The sequence below is a fragment of the Vombatus ursinus genome, unplaced genomic scaffold (assembly GCF_900497805.2).
Source record: "Vombatus ursinus unplaced genomic scaffold, bare-nosed wombat genome assembly UNPS02015165.1, whole genome shotgun sequence".
NCBI lineage: Eukaryota > Metazoa > Chordata > Mammalia > Diprotodontia > Vombatidae > Vombatus > Vombatus ursinus.
Genome location: NW_020954943.1, coordinates 264,639 through 280,770, shown reverse-complemented (window position 1 = coordinate 280,770; position 16,132 = coordinate 264,639). Strand labels below are relative to the sequence as shown.

General features: G+C 42.9%; 1 pseudogene; it reads left to right on the top strand.

Annotated features, from left to right (window-relative positions):
- The first annotated feature begins 1,282 nt into the window (after positions 1–1,282).
- LOC114031372 lies at positions 1,283–16,132 on the top strand (annotated as a pseudogene).

Genomic DNA, 16,132 nt, shown 5'->3' with positions numbered 1-16,132 from the left:
CCCCCCCCCCCCCCCCCCCCCCCGGGGAGGCTCTGGACGGTTCCCTTTCCGGGGATAGGGGGTGGGATTTGGGGGAAGGTCTTGACTGTTGTCTGGAGTGGAGAGGGGGGGTAAAATTCCCCTTGCATAATTAAGGTGAATGGGATTCATTCGGAGGAAAAAGGCCCTTTGATCAAATGGATGGGGGTAAAGGGGTGAGTGACTTCAGTGCCTGGCTTAGGTACCATCTTCTTTAGGGGGCGGGAGGGGGAGGGGGAGGGGAAAGGAGGCCGCTCCTCCAGGAGACGATGGGCATGCGCAGACACGGGCCGCAGGCTACGGGATGGGCCCCTTACTGCTGCACTGCGCAGGCGCAGACCTCACCCTCCTGAACTTGAGGCTTCCGTTCATCGGTCTTTGGTCGGTGGGCAAGCACCGCCCACAGGGGGCGGGGACTCCCAGGTGACTTCCTCTTCCTCCGTACTGCTGTTTGAATGGTGGTTCGGAGTGTGTCAGTGCCGGGCGTGGTCCGGGCGGCCGGAGGGGTGTGAGGCCCTGGTCAGTGCGGACGGGTCCGGGCGTCCCTTCCCCCCGGCTCCGTCCCCCTCCCCCTCCTCCTCCTCTCCTGGCCCCTCCTCATTCACGTCTTCCCTCCACCCTCGCCCTTCTCTTGCCCATCCTCTCCCTCTTAATCTGGGTCCTTTGCGTTTGATCTTCTCCCGACGCTTCCTTTCTTTCCCATTTCCCCTCCTCTCTGTTTTATTTCTGATCTTCCTTGCCCTCTCCTTGCCCTTTGGACACAGCTCCCTCTGGAGTCTTCTTTCCCACTCCTTTCTCGCTCTGCTCCCCGTCAGCGCCTGCTCACATTATCCCTCAGCATCTCTCTCTCCCACCCTCTTCCCTCCACGTGCGAGGGCATCACCCTAGCCCAGGGCCCTGACACCTGCTGGAATGTTGGCATTGCCTCTGCCTTCGTCTCTGCGCTTTCAGCCTCCTTTCCGTTTACTCTGTTCTCTACTTAGCTGCTGAACTCGTTTCCCTGCGCTCCAAATCCTGGCTCAGAAACCTTCCCTTGCTTCCCATTGTCTCCAGCGCGAAACACGAGTCCTCACCACGCTGGTGGCTAAAGTGTGGTCCTGTCTGGCTCCCACCTACCTTTCCAGCCTTCGTTGTCCATTTTTCTCTGTCAGATCGTCTTGATTCCGGCCAGATGGCAGAACCAGTTGTTTCTGAACTCGAGATTCCATCTACCACTTCCATACATTTGCTGTCTTACTGATTCCTGAACCTGGAAAGTATTTCTTCACCCCATCTTTCTAAGTCCTTCAAGCCTCAGGTCCAGAGCAGGCTGGTTCTAATGGGGCTCTTCCCCACTTTCTGGCAGTTTTTCTGTCTGCAGATGACTGCCTGTGTTATCTTTGTACATAATAATATCAACTAATGTTTATGGTGCTAGAACCATAACCTTGTGCCTGATTTCTCCTTTGTCATAAGAGCCCGTTGATGTGGGGGCATCTCATCACCCCCATTTTCTGGATCAGGTTCAGTTGGAGCTGAGGTTTGACCCTAGGTCTCTCCTGGCCCACCTACCAGTCATGTCATAAATGAATAGAATAAGTTTCTGGGAGGCAGGGGCCCTCTTTCCTTGTATCCTTGTTTGTCCTTGTATCCCCAGCATACAGCACAGCCCATTGTATACTGTGGGTGCTGAGTAATTGGAGGGAGGGGGTCTTTGTTGGTGTGTTGTCTAACTGGGCTCCTGCACTTTCCCCAAGGTCTCGTTTTCCTCCCCAGCTCTCTGCCCTTCCCCACGAGAGTGAGCTCTGCACACTGGAATAGCCCCGTGCTCCTGAGAGTCAGCGCTCACCAGGTGAGTGGGAATGGCCTCTTTCCACCATCTCGTGGCAGAGAATCATTGATGTAGAACTGGGGAGAAACTTAGATGTTCCTTAGTCTGTCATTTTACAGAAAGGAGTGATGACTATCGGGTATAAATGAGAAGAACTGAAATAAGGGGAAAACGTCCTATACATGGCCCATAACCTAGGGAGGTAGTGCTGCAGAAGAGAGAGTCATTCTGCAGCCAGGGCACCGGCATCTGGCTGCATTGGGCTTCTCTGTTCAGGGGCTGCTGGGGGCCTGCATCCCAGGCCATTGCAGGGCCCCTCCTGCAAGTCTCATGATGGCTCCAAACCCTCCTTTTCCCAGAAGAGAAACTGAGGCCCAGGAGGTGAGGTGATTTGTCCAAGGTTACAGTAAAGAGTGGAGCCAGGGTTTAAACCCAGGTCCTCTGACCTCCAATACAGCCTGCTTTCTCCATCCCCATGCTCCTTCCTCCACAGAGATAATTCTTTTATTACATGATTCAGACGTTGGTATATTGATACATATTTAAATGTATCTAAGTGAGGCCAGATCTCAAGAAAGCTAGGTGGTACATTGGATAGAGCATTGTACCTGGAGTCAGGAAGACTCGTCTCCCTGAGTTCAAATCCAGCCTCAGACACATAACACTCACTAGCTGTGTGACTCTGGGCAAGTCACTTAACCCTAAATTGCCTTGCCAAAAAAAGAAAAAGAAAGAAAGAAAGAAAGAGAAGGGACTGAAAAAAAAAAGAGAAGGGACTGAGGTTTAGAATGAGGGAAGAGAGATTCCATCCCCACAGAACCTGGTTTCTCTTCTTGGATGGAGCTTCATTGCCTCAACCACTCACTCTTCCTCTTTGGCTAGTTTCAAAGTGGTCTTTCAGAAAAATCTGGAGGAAGGAAGAAAACAAGCATCTCTGCATTGTGCCAACCACTTTACAAATACCTCACTTGATTCTCACTATAATCATGAGTCCTGTTATGCACATTTTACAGCTGAAGAAACTGAGACAGAAAAAAGTGACTTTCCCAGGGTCATACAGCTAGTAAATGTCTGAGGTGGGATTTGAACTCAGGACTTTCTGACTCTAGGCCCACTGCTCTATCCACTGTGTGACCTAGCTATGAATATTGACCTTATGGAATCATCTCAAAATTCCCCCCACCCCCAGTTCAGCCCAGAAAATCAAATCATTGGGATCTGTGAGTGAGGCAACTTGCCTGCTGTTTTGGGTTGTGTGGGCTTCAGCTTCATCCTTTCTGCGATGAGGGAATGAGAGAAATGGTCTTTGAGGTCATTGTCCCTTCTCTGTTCTGTGAACCTTCTCTGATTTTGGCATCTAGTGAATAGTTCAGGGTTCCCAGACACTTGTTCTGTAGCAGACGGATGGCACTGCAGTGATTTCTTCCCTTTAAAACAAAATTGCACTGGTTTGCATTCCCTGCCCCCCAAAAAAAAGTTATCAGCAGAAAAACTACTTAAAATTATATTTAAAAGCAATATTGTTAATGAAATAATATCAGTATTTAATGTATATGTACCAAATGACAGAACATTTATGTACTGGAAGGAAAAGTTCATGGAATTATAGGGAGAAACAGATAGTAAAGCAGTAATAGCTGGGTGACTCAAACTGCTCCTTTAGACCTAGATAAAAATAACAAAACAATAAATAAATCAAGGACCTGAATCAATTTTAGAAAAATTTAGAAAAATTTAGAAATGATAGCTCTCTGATAGTCACCAAATGGGTTTAGAAAGTAATATACCTGTTTCTCAGCTCTGCACAGCATCTTTACAAAAACTTACATGCCCAAATGTATAAAAACCTCATAAACAAATGCGGAAAAGCAGAAATGTTAAACTGCTTTTTTACTGACCCCAACATTATAAAAATTATAACTGAATGACCCTTGAATAAAGAATTCAAATAAATGGAGACTAAACAATTTAATTCCAAAGAATTGATAGATCTAAGAACAAATCCATAGACATAATGGATAATTTTTGTGAAGGAAAATGACAGTGATGATTAAAACTTTAGGGGTGTATCCAAAATAAGCCTTAAGGAAATATATAAATCTCTAAATGCTTTCATCTCGAAATAAGAGAATGAACATGCCAATTAATTGACCATACAACTAGAAATTAGAAAAGCAGCACTTAAAACCCCCAGCTAAACCCTAAAGTAGAACATTTGAAAATCAAAGGAATTAAAATTAAATACAAAAAAATTCATTGAAATAATATAATTAGGAGCTAGTTTTTGAAAAAAGAAAAAAATAATGAAAAAAAGGGAAGTAAATCAAATTGTCAGTATCAAAAATGAAAAGAGAGAATTAACAGTTGAAGAGGAAATCATGGAAATGATTAGAAACTATCTTGGCCAGCAAAATTCATAACAATCTGAATGGGTAATTAGTTATAAAAATGCAAAGTACTAAAATTAACAAAGTAAGAAATAGAGACTTTTAATAAGTCTCAAAAAAAATTCCCAAAGCAAAAAAAAAAAATTTGGGGGGGGGGGTGAGGGTGAGACAATTGAGGTTAAGTGACTTGCCCATGGTCACATAGCTAGTAAGTGTTAAGTGTCTGAGGCCACATTTGAATTTAGGTCCTCCTGACTCCAGGGCCAGTGCTCTATCCATTGTGCCACCCTGCCCCTTGTGTTTTTGTTTTTGTTTTTGTTCTTGTTTTTAAATAATTTATTTTTAGTTTTCAACATTGACTTCCATAAGATTTTGAGTTTTAAATTTTCTCCCCCTCCCCAAGATGGCATGCATTCTGATATAGGCTCTATTTATACATTCATATTAAGCATATTTTCCCATTAGTCATGATGTAAAGAAGAATTAGAACTAATGGGAAGAACCACGAGAATGAAACAATAAAACAAAATAACAAAAGAAAAAGACAGCAAATAGTATGCTTCCATCTGTATTCGGACTCCATAGTTCAATCTCTGGATGTGGACAGCATTTTCCATCGTGAATCTTTTGGAATTGTCTTAGATCCTTGTGCTGCTGAGAAGAACCAAGTATATCAAAGTCAGTCATCGCACATCGTGGCTGTAACTGGGTACAATGTTCTCCTGGTTCTGCTCATTTCACTCAGCATCAGTTCATGTAAGTCTTTCCAGGTTTTTCTGAAATCTGCCTGCTCATCATTTCTTATAGCACAGTAGTATTCCATTACATTCATATGCCACAACTTGTTCAGCCATTCCCCAGTGAATGAGCATCCCCTCAATTTCCAATTCTTGGCCACCACAGAAAGAGCGGCTATAAATATTTTTGTACATGTAGGTCCTAAAAAATTTATTTAAAAAGGAAAAAGTGGATTTACAGTTGAATTCTGGGAAACAATCAAGTTATCCGATTCTTAAAATATCTCTCCTTGATGTGTTTTCAGAGTTAATTTTTGCAGGTAGGTGCCTGGGTCTTTCTTTTAACTTTTTAGCCTTTTGCCTCTGTTCTAGTGTTTCTTGTCTCATTGAATTGTTTGCTTCATTCTGTTTTTCATTCTTACTCTTATAGTCCTTGGGGCCAAGCTGTTGTTGTTATTTGGTTGTTTGGTTTTAATTGTGTGTTTGTGTGTGTGTGTGTGTGTGTGTGTGTGTGTGTGTGTGTGTGTGTGTGTGTGGACTACTTGGATGTTCTTGGTTTACTTCTTTGACTTCCCTTCCTCCATACTTTTTCTTTATTATATTAGGAGTTTTCATTGACCTTAGTTTCTATCCTGAGAGGTTCTGGCCCCTCCAGCTCTTGGATAGGTTGCCAAGGCTCTCCCCACTGGTGGGGCTGCTGCCCCACTGGAGTTGTGGATGGCTACTTAGTCCTGGTTTCTCCCCAGCCCTTGTCCGCAGCCCTGGCCTGGCACAGAGGACTGGGTTCAGAGCATAACCCAGTTCCATCTTTGGCAATATGCAAGGCCAATAAGACCTCCTAGCTGAAGCAAGGGGTGGATAGGGGTGCATCTTTGATGACAGTGGGAAAAAAAGAGGCAGCTGCCTCCTGGAGCTAGACACGAGAGCCGGCTTTAGCCCTATCTCTCTTTATATAGTCCCTTACTGGAGCTGGGTCTCCAAACTCCTGGGCCGCCCCATACCCAATATACATTGGCCTTTGGTCCCTTGACTCATTCCTTATTAGAATACCTGCAGGTCTCCTCGTGTAGTTATGAACTGGACAGAGGCTCCTTGATTTTCCTTGAATCTCCGTTTCACCTGGTGCTCATTTTCAGCTTTTCTGGGGATGATTCCTGGGGATCTGGGCTTCGTTGTAATGTTCTTTACCCCAAGACTCTCATTCCCTGTGTCCAGACCTGAGGTGATCCACCAGCCAGAGTGAGGGGAGGCACCTTGGAGGCCAGAGGGGAGCGTCCCAGCGAGTGGCTGTCCAGGTGAGTGAGTAACTGATGCTAGGCAGGGGAGTACTTGACCGCAGTGTCTCTGGGTTAAAGCAGGTGTCTGAATGTCAGTCACCAGGGGGCGCCCTTGGCCTTCACTGAGCCAAAGCCCGTTGGCTTTGAGTTGGGCCTCGTCCAATGTTGTCATCCCTGGGTGTTTTTCTGTCCTTTCTGCTTTCTTTGGTTCCAGGCTTGCTGGTTTTGTTATTCCTTATGTCATAGTAATGTTCTGTGATTTGCCTAGAGATCGTGTGGTCAGCAGCTCTTGCTGCTACAGAGAATTCTGCCGTGAAGGTTTTGGTTCCTCCATCGCTTCTTGTCCTGTCACTGACCTCCCAGGGGACGTACCTAGTAGTGGGTTTCCTGGATCACAAGGACTCCGAGACGTTTTCCAGAACTGCTGGAGCCATTCCCAGCCACACCAGCGGGATATTAGTGGGACAGGCCTCCCACAGGGTCACTAGCACTGACTCTTCGTCCATCTCTACCATCTTTGCCAATATAATAATAATGATGATGATGATGATGATAACAACAACAGCAAACAGCTGGCATTTAAGTGGCCCTTGCTATGTGTAGGATTGATCCTCGCAACAATGCTGGGAGATGGGTGCTGTTATTATCTTCATGTTACAGATGAGGAAACTGAAGCAAGCAGAGGTTAAGTGACTTGCCCAGGGTCACACAGCTAGAAAGTATCAAATCTTCCTGACTCCAGGCCCTGCCCAGCACTCTATCCACCATAGCACTTAGTGGCCTCTAATATGATGAGTGTGAGGCTGATATGGTAAAACAACAATTAGTGTTGTTTTAATTCCATTTCTCTTTATTGAGGCTTTTTTTTTTCTTCTGAGAAATTTTTACTGCTTAATTGGGGGGAAATACTCTTAATTTTATAAATATATGAATGCCCTATAGATTTTGGATATTAAACATCTCTGAATTGTTTGATGCAAAGATTTCTTTCCCTCAAACCATAAATTTTCTTATTTTGGCTGCATTTTTATTCATTTAAAAGCCAGAGCTTTTAAATTTAAATATAATATACTCAGAGTTGTCAATTAGTCTTTTATAAACTCTAATCTTTGTCCAGTTATAAATTTTCTGCCACTTGGTTGTGGAGGATAAGACCTTCTCTTTTCCTCAATTTTTAACAAAAGGAATGAGATCTTTTCTTCCTTGATTAATCCCTTTAGAATATATAAGATGTTGGTCAAAACCTACTTTTGACCAAGATGTTTTCTCATTTTCCCTTCAGTTCCTGTTGAATAAAAGTTCCTTCCCTAGTAGTTTGTGGTCTTGGGTTATTGGACTCTAGCTTACTGTACTTGTGTGATTTGGCATATTCCACTGATTTATATTTTTTTCACCAATACAATTATTTTTGATGATTAGTAGTTTTTAATGTATCTTCTCTTATAACCCCTTACTCACTGATAGGTGAGTCAGAAATCTCCTCAATCCCTCTTAATTCCAGAATCAATCTCTCTCCACCCCTTGCCTCTCTCCCCACCCTCCCCCTTCTCTTTCCTCTCTCTTTCTCCCTTCTACTTTTTCTCTCTGTCTCTCTGTCTCTCTCTGTCTCTGTGTGTGTCTCTCTGTTTCTCTGTCTCTCTGTCTCTTTCTCTCTCCCTCTCCCTCTCCTTCTCCTCTCTTTTTTCTCTCTTTTCCCTCTTCCTCTCTCTCTCCCTTCTATTTCCTCTTTCTCTTTCCCTCTCCCTCACCCCTCTTACTTTTTTCTCTCTTCTCTTCCTATTTCTCTTTCTTTCTTTCTCTCTCTCCCATTTCCTCTCTCCTTTCTCTTTTCTCCCCCCACTCCCCTCCCCCTCTTTCCCTCTCTCTCCTTCATTCCCTCTCTCCCCTTCCACTTCCTCCTTTCTCTCTCCCACTTTCTTCTTCTCTCCCACCATCACTCAGCACCTTCTCCTTTTGAGCCAAACCTGTCACCCAATCCAGATCTTGGTGCCCACTATCTACTCTTCCCCCTCATCCTACCCTTAAGACATTCTCCCCTCGCTTGCCTCATGGTCTCCTCCTCTGCCTACTCCTGCCCTCCTTCCAAGAACAATGATGCGTATGCTGGTCCAGTCTTTCAATTTCTCACTCAACTCCTCCATTATCCCTAGGGATGGTCACACCCTCGAGCTCACCCTCACTCACAAGTCTTACACTTGCTTGTTGAAGGACTTTGAAGGTCGTTCTTAATCACGTCTCCTTCCATCTCTCCCCATGCCTTACTGCTCCTGAGCTTGTTCTGCATCCTTATTGTTGACTTCAGTCCCCTTGACCATCCAAGGCCATCGTCCCTGGTCTGACTCCCCTCTCCTTCCTTCTTAATCCTGATCTTTTGTTGACCCAGTTCAACACTTTCCTCTTCTCTCAAATCCCTTTTCCACTTGTCCTGCCACTGATGGTACCTTGGTCCAACCACAGTCCTGGATGACTCCTTCCATCTAAATCCATTGCTCCTATTCATAGGTTACTGAATAGGATTAAGGAAGGCGTGCAACTATCATGATTGGACCCACTTTGCTACCTAGACTTTCCCGACCCCTCTTCATTCCAGTGCCCTCCCTCTTTGGATCATGGCAACAACTCACTTTGTCTAGACTTGTTTGCATGTTGGCTTCCCCATTAGACTATAAGCTCCTTGAGAGCGGGGACTGTGTTTTGCCTCTTTTTGTATCCCCAGGGCTTAGCACGGTGCCTACTGCATAGTAAGTGCTTAATAAATGTTGATTGGTTGATAACCTCCACTGGGCCCACACTGCATCAGTGCAGTCCTTCTACTTCTGCCTAATTGATTCTCCATCTACTCACCACAGCAGCTATTCTCAGGCCTGCCTCCATGCTCTCAGCAGTCAAGGCCATTCACCACCAGCTGCCTCTTCTCCCTATCTGCACATCTCACATCTCTCTGACATCCTCCACCATGATCTCCTCCTCACCAAGGCCAGCCCTTCTGCAGGTGTCCTCAATCCCATCCTCTCCTTCTCCAGTGGATTGCTCCCTCCTTCATCTCCCCCATCACCACCAATCTCCAGTTTCTCCTTATTTGCTAGTCACTTCCCCATCCTTAGCGTGATCTTATCATCCCCTCCAGTTGTCCTCCTGTATCTCTCCTCTCCTTGTCATCTTAACATGGCAAAGGTATTGCCACTTCTCCTCTCACTCTCTTCTAAACCCTCTAGTATCTGGCTTCCAACCTCCCCATTCAACAGAAACTCTTCTCTCCAGAGTCCCCAGGCTCCTGTCCTTTCCTCGGTCCTCCTTGTTCTTGATCTCTCGGCAGCTTTTGACACTGGACCACTCTCTTTTCCTCGATATTCTTTTCTCTCCTCTCTGGGTTTTTGGGCAACTCTTCTTTCTTCCCAGTCTCCTGTGCCAGATCTTCATCCATAGCTATCCCTCCAGCCTCTGTCCGGGGCCCTCTTCTCATTTCTCTCCTCTCTCCCATTTGGTCACCTCCTTAGCTGCCATGCCTTCAATGACCATCTCTGTCCAGATGACTCTCAGATCTCAGCTACGTATATTACTCTCTTAGCCATGGTGGAACCATATTTGTGGATGCCTGTTGACCCTTTGTCAATGGGAGGATGGCTTTGGGTTATATACATTTGGATCAACTCTCTGCCTAGAGAGATATAAAAACTTTATACAAGTTATTTTTCTATGGCTTAAAAATGCTGATTGATTGATACAAAATAACTTGATATGTGGATTGCTGGCTCCCTGAATCTCTACCTTTTTCATTAATCACTCAAAATGCCGTATCTATTTATTATTAAGAATTTTATTTTTTTTCTTTTTCATGAGGTATCCCTTTGGCCATTGGATTAGTATAGAACATTGAATCTGTAGATGAATCCAGGTAACATCATCCTTTTTGTTGAAGATCTTGCCAATCATTTTGACCTTCCTTTATTTCTGTAAACATTGCTGTAATTGTTCATAATTAGTACTTTTATATAAACACTGAATGAGAAATGGGGAGCCAAAGCCAAGTAGCTCGGTACCTTGAAGTCCAGGTAGCATGACCTATTCTTGTGGAAGCCAGGCCAGCCCTTTGTGATCACCACTGCCTTTTTTAGACATTGACTAACCATTCCCTTAATGATCCATTTTAAAGTTTTGCCAGAAAATGGAGTCAAGGTCCTTGGCCTGTTATTTTCAGTCTGTATTCCCATCCATCCCTTGAAAATCCTGAAATCTACCATTTTCCATCTCTGCCAAAAGTCTTTGTGATCCCTCAGACATCTCTGTCAATGACATGGTACTCACATTTACCATGCTATTTGGGTTTATTTTTAATCCCCAAAGTTGCCCTTACCTAGGCCTTATGACTTATAGCCAGGTGCTCTCTTTCTCTCTCCTTCATCTTGGCTATATCAACTTCTCTTTGAGCCCTTCTTCCTTCAGAAACAATCAAACTCACTACTCCGGGGTTGAGTGAACACAAACCACTGGATTAATCACTCCCTGTTTGACAAGAACTGCAGGGAAAACTGTAGAGCAGTTTCCCTAGGGGTCTGTAAGCAGCCTAAGACAAGAAACTCTCATTGGGGGAAAATCTTCACCTCAGATTTGTGTGACAAAAGTCTAGTATCTAAAATGTGTAGGAATTTGACTCAAATGTAGATTGCCAAAAGCCATTCTCCAATGGTCAAAAGGCATGAATGAAAAAGAAACATTTCACCCCTAAGTGAGGTGAAAAGGAGAAAATTCATAACTGAACAAGGGCCAGAGATGACCCAATGAGATAAGAGACCAATTCAATAATGACATAAAATTGTAGAACTTTTTTCACAAAGGAAACCATTGGAATCAGATTAGGACAAACACCTATAAATAAATTTGAAAAACTTTCTCATTAAATGTCTCTCAAAGAAGCCTGAAATCTGAGGTTAGAAATTTAGTGGTATTTGGCTTAAAAAAATACACACGCACATTTACATGAACATATTCATGCATAAGCACATACATTCACACACATTCATATGCACACTCACACAAACATTCACATATATTCATGTGCGTGTGACCCAAAACCAATCCCAAACCAACAACAATTGCAGAACAGTAAAAAAGACATTCTGAAAGTAGAAATACAAATTACCAATGACATATGAAAATGGCTTCATTTACCAATAGCAAACAAGACAAATGCAGAGTAAAACACCTGAAGCTGGACCACAGACTCATCAGGGCCGTAATGATGACCGTGCTCCATGCTAGAGGGGCCGTGAATAAATGGGTGCACTAATCCACTGTTGAGAGAATCTGTGACTGGGTCCAACAGTTCAGAAAAACAGTTTGGAATGAGGCAACAATAATCACTTGGCTTATAAATACCCTTTGATCCAGTTCTCCCACTAGTGGGCCTATATGACAAGGAGATTGATGACAAAAGTCCCACACGTAATAATATTCATAGGTGCACTTTTTAAAAAAATTTTCACATTAGTAATGTTGTAAAGAAGAATTAGAACCAATGGGAGAAACCACAAGAAAGAAGAAACACACAAAAAAAGAGCAAATATTGTGCTTCAATCTGCATTCAGACTCCAAAGTTCTTTCTCTGGATGTGTATAGCGTTTTCCATCATGAATCATTTGGAGTTCTCTTAGATCTTTGCATTGCTAAGCAGAAATACTTCTATCAAAGTCAGTCACTGCACAGTATTGCTGTTACTATGTAAAATGTTCTTCTGGTTCTGCTCATTTCACTCTGCATCAGTTCATGTCAGTCTTTCCAGGTTTTTCTGAAGTCCACCTACTCATCATTTCTTATAGAACAATAGTATTCCATTCCATTCATATACCACAATTTGTTCAGCCATTCTCCAGTTGATGTGCATCCTCTCAATTTCCAGTTCTTGGCCACCACAGAAAGAGCTGCTATAAATATTTTTGTATATGTGAGTCCTTTTCCCGTTTTTATGACATCTTTGAGATACAAACCTAGAAGTGGTATTGCTGGGTCAAAGGGTATGTGCAATTTTGTAGTCCTTTGTGCATAGTTCCAAATTGCTCTCCAGAATGGTTTGATCAGTTCACAACTCCACCAACAATGCATTAGTGTTCCAATTTCCCACATCTTCTCCAACATTTATCACTTTCCTGTTTTGTCACGTTAGCCAATCTGATAACTGTGACGTGGCACTTAGGTGCACTTTTATGAAAGCAAAAGCTAGCAAAACTCTGGAAACAGAGTCTGTCCCCATCAGTTGGGGAACAGCTGAAAAAGTGATTTATAATTGTGATGGTGTATCATTATGTCATAAGAAATGACAGATGTCAGGAACTCAGAGAGAATAAGAATATTGTGTGGACTGATACAGACAAAAGAGAGGAGAACCAAAGGCACGCGATTCAAGAGGATACCTTACTCAACGTCAGAGTGACAAAAGTCATTCAATTTTTGGAAATTAGCCTGTTGGAAATTATTGATGTGCACAGACAATGATAAAATGCTGATAGCTGAAATAAAGTAAGAGAATTTAGTGTTCAAAGATGGATCTGATTAATAGAGGAAATTAGAACAATTCTTCTACAGTCGATTTCCATATTTAATATGATATTCAAAATAATGAGTTTTTTCATGAAATTGGATATAATTATAATGACATTTATATTGAGAAACAGACAGGCAAGCATTATACAGGAACACTGAAAAATGAAAAGCTGATTTATCATTCAAGTGCCTACTGTGTGTTATGAGGCAGCTCAGTGGCTCAGTGGATAGAATGCTGGGCCTGGAGTCAGGAAGACCTGAGTTCAAATTCAGCCTCAGATTCTTACTAATTGTGTGACCCTGAGCAAGTCACTTAATCTCTGTTTGCCTAATCTACTGGAGAAAGAAATAGCAAACAACTCCAGTATTTTTTCCAAGAAAATCCCATGCTGTGGTGCACAGGGTCAAGAAAAGTCAGACATTACTGAATGACTGAACAGCAGCAAGTTATTAAGTGCTGTGAATGTAAGGGGAAAGTATGAAATAATTCCTGCTCTGAAGGACCTAGCATTTTATTGGGGGTAGATGCTGTGCATACATAGGCATGCACATACATGTATTCATACATGCACACATACGTGCATGCATATATTTGTTGTGCAATCATTTCAGTCATGCCCAGCTCTTCATGACCCCATTTGTGGTTTCTTGGCAGAGACACTGGAGTGGTTTGCCATTTCCTTCTCCTGCTCGTTTTACAGATGAGGAAACTGAAGCAAACAGGGTTAAGTGACTTGCCCAGGGTCACACAGCTAGTAAATGTCTGAGGCTGGACTTGAATTCAGGTCTTTCTGACTACAGTTCTGGCTCTCTATCCACTATACCACCTAGCTGCCCTGCATGCATATATACATGCATGCACATATACTGAGAATAAATATAATAAAATAAATGCAAGGTTGTGAACAACACAGTACTTAGGGACCAGGGAATCCCAAATATGCTCAGGAAGGCCTTATTCATTTCTTTATCCTGATATATTATTTAGAACTAAACTGAATGTTCATTCCTGTTTCATAAAACACACTGATGGCTTGTAGTTGTGTCTTTACAGGTACTGTCCTGGGCTCCCTAGCACACTCATGCACGCGCGCGCGCACACACACACACACACACACACACACGGTTACTTTTACTTTTCAGAATTGGGACAATCCAGTCAACCTCCCCAGTGAATACAGGAGTCCTTCCTAGGTCCTCCCTGGCTGAGGATCCTCCAGCCTCTTAATGGTTTCCAGGTCCTGAGAGCTATCTCTTCTGGTGAGGAGGGACATGAGCAGGCCCACATCCTGTCCTTGATCTGGCCTTGGGCAAGTCACAAAATCATCATGAGTCTCCATCTTTTCAGGAAGAACCTGGAGTTGCTATTCACTCTCCTTCCTCTCCTTCTTCCCTCCCTTACAGACTTGTGAGGATCCACTGGTAGATTTTTATAGATTATAAATGAAAATACAAATGAAGCATTACAACTTGTTCTACACTTCAATGCTGTACAATAATTATGGAAGTAGAAGAGGTACAAAGTAGGACCAGTTGTAGAGCAGCAGGTGGGTAACCAGATATTTTCATTTCCATTTTCTTTCAGATTGGGAGACTCGACATGAAACCAAGAAGTCCGATCCCAAACTGGGCATTTCTGTGGAGAATTCATCTGAAAACAGATTCACAAGAGATGGTTTCTCTGTCTCCAGCTTGAAAGAAGCCTGGACCTGTGATGTAACATCAGGGAGGCAACAGAGCATTGAGGAGAAAACTTCTCAGCAAGTAAAGGTCACCCAGAGGGAAACACCCAGTGATGGGAGAAGCTGTGAAGGTAACAAGCATGGCCAAAGTATCAGTCTGGACCCAGAGCTTTTTGTACGACAGAGAGTATTTCTAGGAAAGGACCTTCTCAGATGGGATTCAGCCAGAAAGAACTTCATTCTGTCTTCAGAACCTAGGAAGTGCCATAGAATTTGCTCTAAGGAGATAGATTCTAGGTATAATGAATGTGAGGAATCCTTCACTTCTCCATCAGACTTTATTGCATGCCATAGACTTTATCCTAGAGAGAAACCTGATGATTCTAATGAAGATGGGAAAGCTGTCAGCTTCAGCCCATATATTAATTCTTATCACACAATTAATATTAGAAAGAAAACCTCTAAATGTAATAAATTTGGGAAGGATTCTATCCGAACTATGCAACTAATTGAACATCAGAGGATCCACACTGGAGAAACACCTTCTGAATATGATGTATGTAGGAAGTTGTTCAACCATGGTTCATCCTTTACTGCGCATCAAAACATTCATACTGAAAAGTCTTTCCTTCAGAGCTCCCAGCTTCCTCATCTCCAAAGAATTGAAAATGGAGAGAAACCTTATGAATGTGGGAAGACTTTCAGCCAGAGAGGAGACCTACCTGGACATCACAGAATTCATAGTGGAGAGAAGCCTTATAAATGTAAGGAGTGTAGGAAAGCCTTCTGCCTGAGAGAGCACCTTTGTCTACATTAGAGAATTCATACTGGAGAGAAGCCTTATAAATGTAAGGAGTGTAGGAAGTCTTTCCACCTAAGCACAAACCTTGTTGGACATCAGAGGATCCATACTGCAGAGAAGACTTATGAATGTAATGAATGTGGGAAGTCCTTTCACCTAACAGCACACCTTTCTAGACATCAGAGAATTCATACAGGAGAGAAATCTCATAAATGTGATGAATATGGAAAGGCCTTAAGCCAAAGAGGCCAGCTTCCTTGACATCAGACAATTCATATTGGGGAAAAACCTTATGAGTGTAATGACTGGGAAAGGATTTCTCCTTAGGGGTCTTCTTACTAAACATCAGAGGATTCATATTGGAGAAAAGCCTTATGAATGTAATGAATGTGAGAAGGCCTTCTGTCTGAGAGCACAGATTACTCTACATTAGAGAATTCATACTGGAGAGAAACCATTTAAATGCAATGAATGTGGGAAGGCCTTCCACCTCAGGCAACTCCTTAGTTTGCATCAAAGGATTCATACTGTAGAGAAACCTCATAAAGGTAATGTATGTGGGAAGACCTTCAGCCAGGGTAGACATCTCACTGTACATCAGACAATTCATGCTGGAGAAAATCCTTACGAATATAATGAAGATGGGAAGGTATTTTGACTGAGAGGCTTTCTTATGAAACATCAGTCAATTCATACTGGAGAGAAATCTTATGAATGTAATGAATAATAATAATAATAATAGCAGCTAACATTCATTGAGCACTTGTTATGTGCCCAATACTGTGCTACATGCTTTACAATTATCTATTTTGATGCTCTGGAAGATAACCCTGGGAGATGGATACTGTTATTACCTTTTTATAGATGAGAAAGCTGAGTCAA